The sequence below is a fragment of the Carassius gibelio genome, chromosome B22 (genome assembly GCF_023724105.1).
Source record: "Carassius gibelio isolate Cgi1373 ecotype wild population from Czech Republic chromosome B22, carGib1.2-hapl.c, whole genome shotgun sequence".
NCBI classification, from domain to species: domain Eukaryota; kingdom Metazoa; phylum Chordata; class Actinopteri; order Cypriniformes; family Cyprinidae; genus Carassius; species Carassius gibelio.
The window spans coordinates 46,973,241-46,978,240 of record NC_068417.1 but is presented as its reverse complement, the minus strand read 5'-3'; the positions used below and the strand labels follow the sequence as shown (position 1 = coordinate 46,978,240).

General features: G+C 40.4%; 9 non-coding genes across 9 annotated transcripts in view; all 9 read right to left on the bottom strand.

Moving 5' to 3' along the window:
- Positions 1-498: 498 nt before the first annotated feature.
- On the bottom strand, positions 499-617 carry LOC128008285 (5S ribosomal RNA). Its single transcript, XR_008180021.1, has one exon. It is a non-coding gene; the product is annotated as a 5S ribosomal RNA (ribosomal RNA).
- Positions 618-1,132: 515 nt separating this feature from the next.
- On the bottom strand, positions 1,133-1,251 carry LOC128008283 (5S ribosomal RNA). The gene has a single exon (XR_008180019.1). It is a non-coding gene; the product is annotated as a 5S ribosomal RNA (ribosomal RNA).
- A 358-nt stretch (positions 1,252-1,609) lies between these two features.
- Positions 1,610-1,728, bottom strand: LOC127994795 (5S ribosomal RNA). The gene has a single exon (XR_008167767.1). It is a non-coding gene; the product is annotated as a 5S ribosomal RNA (ribosomal RNA).
- A 371-nt stretch (positions 1,729-2,099) lies between these two features.
- LOC128008282 (5S ribosomal RNA) lies at positions 2,100-2,218 on the bottom strand. The gene has a single exon (XR_008180018.1). It is a non-coding gene; the product is annotated as a 5S ribosomal RNA (ribosomal RNA).
- Positions 2,219-2,733: 515 nt separating this feature from the next.
- Positions 2,734-2,852, bottom strand: LOC128008281 (5S ribosomal RNA). The gene has a single exon (XR_008180017.1). It is a non-coding gene; the product is annotated as a 5S ribosomal RNA (ribosomal RNA).
- Positions 2,853-3,367: 515 nt separating this feature from the next.
- Positions 3,368-3,486, bottom strand: LOC128008280 (5S ribosomal RNA). The gene has a single exon (XR_008180016.1). It is a non-coding gene; the product is annotated as a 5S ribosomal RNA (ribosomal RNA).
- A 358-nt stretch (positions 3,487-3,844) lies between these two features.
- On the bottom strand, positions 3,845-3,963 carry LOC127995362 (5S ribosomal RNA). The gene has a single exon (XR_008168314.1). It is a non-coding gene; the product is annotated as a 5S ribosomal RNA (ribosomal RNA).
- Positions 3,964-4,333: 370 nt separating this feature from the next.
- On the bottom strand, positions 4,334-4,452 carry LOC128008279 (5S ribosomal RNA). The gene has a single exon (XR_008180015.1). It is a non-coding gene; the product is annotated as a 5S ribosomal RNA (ribosomal RNA).
- Positions 4,453-4,967: 515 nt separating this feature from the next.
- LOC128008277 (5S ribosomal RNA) overlaps positions 4,968-5,000 on the bottom strand; it is a 119-nt gene continuing 86 nt past the window's right edge. Inside the window, exon 1 of the ribosomal RNA XR_008180013.1 lies at positions 4,968-5,000. This exon is cut by the window's right edge and continues 86 nt beyond it. This is a non-coding gene — a ribosomal RNA (5S ribosomal RNA).

The window sequence follows — 5,000 nt, the reverse complement described above, 5'->3', positions numbered from 1 at the left end:
GAGGGTTATTTAAAGATCAGCCAATCTAATCGCCAGTACATTATATAAGTAGGAAAGAAAACCCAAAAGCTTAAAGCACCTGGTATTCCTAGGCAGTCTCTCATCAAAGTGCTAACCATACCTAAACCTGCTAAGATTCAGAGATCGGGCATTGACCCTTTTTTTTTTTTTTTTTTTTTTTTTTTAAAGAAAGATTATTATATTATTCGTGAAATTTTCCAAAGAGATTAAAGCACCTGGTATTCCCAGGCAGTCTCTCATCAAAGTGCTAACCAGACCTAAACCTGCTAAGATTCAGAGATCGGGCATTGACTCTATTTTTTGGCAAAATTATTATATACTAAGTGAAAAATGTCCAAAAAGCTTACAGCACCTGGTATTCCCAGGCAGTCTCCCATCCATGTACTAACCAGGCCCAAACCTGTTAATATTCAGAGATCGGGCATTGACTCTATTTTTTGGCAAAATTATTATACACTAAGTGAAAAATGTCCAAAAAGCTTACAGCACCTGGTATTCCCAGGCGGTCTCCCATCCAAGTACTAACCAGGCCCAAACCTGCTTAGCTTCCGAGATCAGACGAGATCGGGCATAGCCAGGTTGGTATGGCCGTAAGCGAAGACAGCAGCAAAGAGAGGGCTATTTAAAGACCAGCCAATCTAATCGCCAGTACATTATATAAGTAGGAAAGAAAACCCAAAAGCTTAAAGCACCTGGTATTCCTAGGCAGTCTCTCATCAAAGTGCTAACCATACCTAAACCTGCTAAGATTCAGAGATCGGGCATTGACCCTTTTTTTTTTTTTTTTTTTTTTTTTTTAAAGAAAGATTATTATATTATTCGTGAAATTTTCCAAAGAGATTAAAGCACCTGGTATTCCCAGGCAGTCTCTCATCAAAGTGCTAACCAGACCTAAACCTGCTAAGATTCAGAGATCGGGCATTGACTCTATTTTTTGGCAAAATTATTATATACTAAGTGAAAAATGTCCAAAAAGCTTACAGCACCTGGTATTCCCAGGCGGTCTCCCATCCATGTACTAACCAGGCCCAAACCTGTTAATATTCAGAGATCGGGCATTGACTCTATTTTTTGGCAAAATTATTATATACTAAGTGAAAAATGTCCGAAAAGCTTACAGCACCTGGTATTCCCAGGCGGTCTCCCATCCAAGTACTAACCAGGCCCAAACCTGCTTAGCTTCCGAGATCAGACGAGATCGGGCATAGCCAGGTTGGTATGGCCGTAAGCGAAGACAGCAGCAAAGAGAGGGCTATTTAAAGACCAGCCAATCTAATCGCCAGTACATTATATAAGTAGGAAAGAAAACCCAAAAGCTTAAAGCACCTGGTATTCCTAGGCAGTCTCTCATCAAAGTGCTAACCAGACCTAAACCTGCTAAGATTCAGAGATCGGGCATTGACTCTATTTTTTGGCAAAATTATTATATACTAAGTGAAAAATGTCCAAAAAGCTTACAGCACCTGGTATTCCCAGGCAGTCTCCCATCCATGTACTAACCAGGCCCAAACCTGCTAATATTCAGAGATCGGGCATTGACTCTATTTTTTGGCAAAATTATTATATACTAAGTGAAAAATGTCCAAAAAGCTTACAGCACCTGGTATTCCCAGGCGGTCTCCCATCCAAGTACTAACCAGGCCCAAACCTGCTTAGCTTCCGAGATCAGATGAGATCGGGCATAGCCAGGTTGGTATGGCCGTAAGCGAAGACAGCAGCAAAGAGAGGGCTATTTAAAGACCAGCCAATCTAATCGCCAGTACATTATATAAGTAGGAAAGAAAACCCAAAAGCTTAAAGCACCTGGTATTCCTAGGCAGTCTCTCATCAAAGTGCTAACCATACCTAAACCTGCTAAGATTCAGAGATCGAACATTGACTCTTTTTTTTTTTTTTTTTTTTAATGAAAGATTATTATATAATTCGTGAAATTTTCCAAAGAGATTAAAGCACCTGGTATTCCCAGGCAGTCTCCCATCCATGTACTAACCAGGCCCAAACCTGTTAATATTCAGAGATCGGGCATTGACTCTATTTTTTGGCAAAATTATTATATACTAAGTGAAAAATGTCCAAAAAGCTTACAGCACCTGGTATTCCCAGGCGGTCTCCCATCCAAGTACTAACCAGGCCCAAACCTGCTTAGCTTCCGAGATCAGACGAGATCGGGCATAGCCAGGTTGGTATGGCCGTAAGCGAAGACAGCAGCAAAGAGAGGGTTATTTAAAGATCAGCCAATCTAATCGCCAGTACATTATATAAGTAGGAAAGAAAACCCAAAAGCTTAAAGCACCTGGTATTCCTAGGCAGTCTCTCATCAAAGTGCTAACCATACCTAAACCTGCTAAGATTCAGAGATCGGGCATTGACCCTTTTTTTTTTTTTTTTTTTTTTTTTTTAAAGAAAGATTATTATATTATTCGTGAAATTTTCCAAAGAGATTAAAGCACCTGGTATTCCCAGGCAGTCTCTCATCAAAGTGCTAACCAGACCTAAACCTGCTAAGATTCAGAGATCGGGCATTGACTCTATTTTTTGGCAAAATTATTATATACTAAGTGAAAAATGTCCAAAAAGCTTACAGCACCTGGTATTCCCAGGCAGTCTCCCATCCATGTACTAACCAGGCCCAAACCTGTTAATATTCAGAGATCGGGCATTGACTCTATTTTTTGGCAAAATTATTATATACTAAGTGAAAAATGTCCAAAAAGCTTACAGCACCTGGTATTCCCAGGCGGTCTCCCATCCAAGTACTAACCAGGCCCAAACCTGCTTAGCTTCCGAGATCAGACGAGATCGGGCATAGCCAGGTTGGTATGGCCGTAAGCGAAGACAGCAGCAAAGAGAGGGCTATTTAAAGACCAGCCAATCTAATCGCCAGTACATTATATAAGTAGGAAAGAAAACCCAAAAGCTTAAAGCACCTGGTATTCCTAGGCAGTCTCTCATCAAAGTGCTAACCATACCTAAACCTGCTAAGATTCAGAGATCGGGCATTGACCCTTTTTTTTTTTTTTTTTTTTTTTTTTTAAAGAAAGATTATTATATTATTCGTGAAATTTTCCAAAGAGATTAAAGCACCTGGTATTCCCAGGCAGTCTCTCATCAAAGTGCTAACCAGACCTAAACCTGCTAAGATTCAGAGATCGGGCATTGACTCTATTTTTTGGCAAAATTATTATATACTAAGTGAAAAATGTCCAAAAAGCTTACAGCACCTGGTATTCCCAGGCGGTCTCCCATCCATGTACTAACCAGGCCCAAACCTGTTAATATTCAGAGATCGGGCATTGACTCTATTTTTTGGCAAAATTATTATATACTAAGTGAAAAATGTCCGAAAAGCTTACAGCACCTGGTATTCCCAGGCGGTCTCCCATCCAAGTACTAACCAGGCCCAAACCTGCTTAGCTTCCGAGATCAGACGAGATCGGGCATAGCCAGGTTGGTATGGCCGTAAGCGAAGACAGCAGCAAAGAGAGGGCTATTTAAAGACCAGCCAATCTAATCGCCAGTACATAATATAAGTAGGAAAGAAAACCCAAAAGCTTAAAGCACCTGGTATTCCTAGGCAGTCTCTCATCAAAGTGCTAACCAGACCTAAACCTGCTAAGATTCAGAGATCGGGCATTGACTCTATTTTTTGGCAAAATTATTATATACTAAGTGAAAAATGTCCAAAAAGCTTACAGCACCTGGTATTCCCAGGCAGTCTCCCATCCATGTACTAACCAGGCCCAAACCTGCTAATATTCAGAGATCGGGCATTGACTCTATTTTTTGGCAAAATTATTATATACTAAGTGAAAAATGTCCAAAAACCTTACAGCACCTGGTATTCCCAGGCGGTCTCCCATCCAAGTACTAACCAGGCCCAAACCTGCTTAGCTTCCGAGATCAGATGAGATCGGGCATAGCCAGGTTGGTATGGCCGTAAGCGAAGACAGCAGCAAAGAGAGGGCTATTTAAAGACCAGCCAATCTAATCGCCAGTACATTATATAAGTAGGAAAGAAAACCCAAAAGCTTAAAGCACCTGGTATTCCTAGGCAGTCTCTCATCAAAGTGCTAACCATACCTAAACCTGCTAAGATTCAGAGATCGAACATTGACTCTTTTTTTTTTTTTTTTTTTAATGAAAGATTATTATATAATTCGTGAAATTTTCCAAAGAGATTAAAGCACCTGGTATTCCCAGGCAGTCTCCCATCCATGTACTAACCAGGCCCAAACCTGTTAATATTCAGAGATCGGGCATTGACTCTATTTTTTGGCAAAATTATTATATACTAAGTGAAAAATGTCCAAAAAGCTTACAGCACCTGGTATTCCCAGGCGGTCTCCCATCCAAGTACTAACCAGGCCCAAACCTGCTTAGCTTCCGAGATCAGACGAGATCGGGCATAGCCAGGTTGGTATGGCCGTAAGCGAAGACAGCAGCAAAGAGAGGGCTATTTAAAGACCAGCCAATCTAATCGCCAGTACATTATATAAGTAGGAAAGAAAACCCAAAAGCTTAAAGCACCTGGTATTCCTAGGCAGTCTCTCATCAAAGTGCTAACCATACCTAAACCTGCTAAGATTCAGAGATCGGGCATTGACCCTTTTTTTTTTTTTTTTTTTTTTTTTTTAAAGAAAGATTATTATATTATTCGTGAAATTTTCCAAAGAGATTAAAGCACCTGGTATTCCCAGGCAGTCTCTCATCAAAGTGCTAACCAGACCTAAACCTGCTAAGATTCAGAGATCGGGCATTGACTCTATTTTTTGGCAAAATTATTATATACTAAGTGAAAAATGTCCAAAAAGCTTACAGCACCTGGTATTCCCAGGCGGTCTCCCATCCATGTACTAACCAGGCCCAAACCTGTTAATATTCAGAGATCGGGCATTGACTCTATTTTTTGGCAAAATTATTATATACTAAGTGAAAAATGTCCGAAAAGCTTACAGCACCTGGTATTCCCAGGCGGTCTC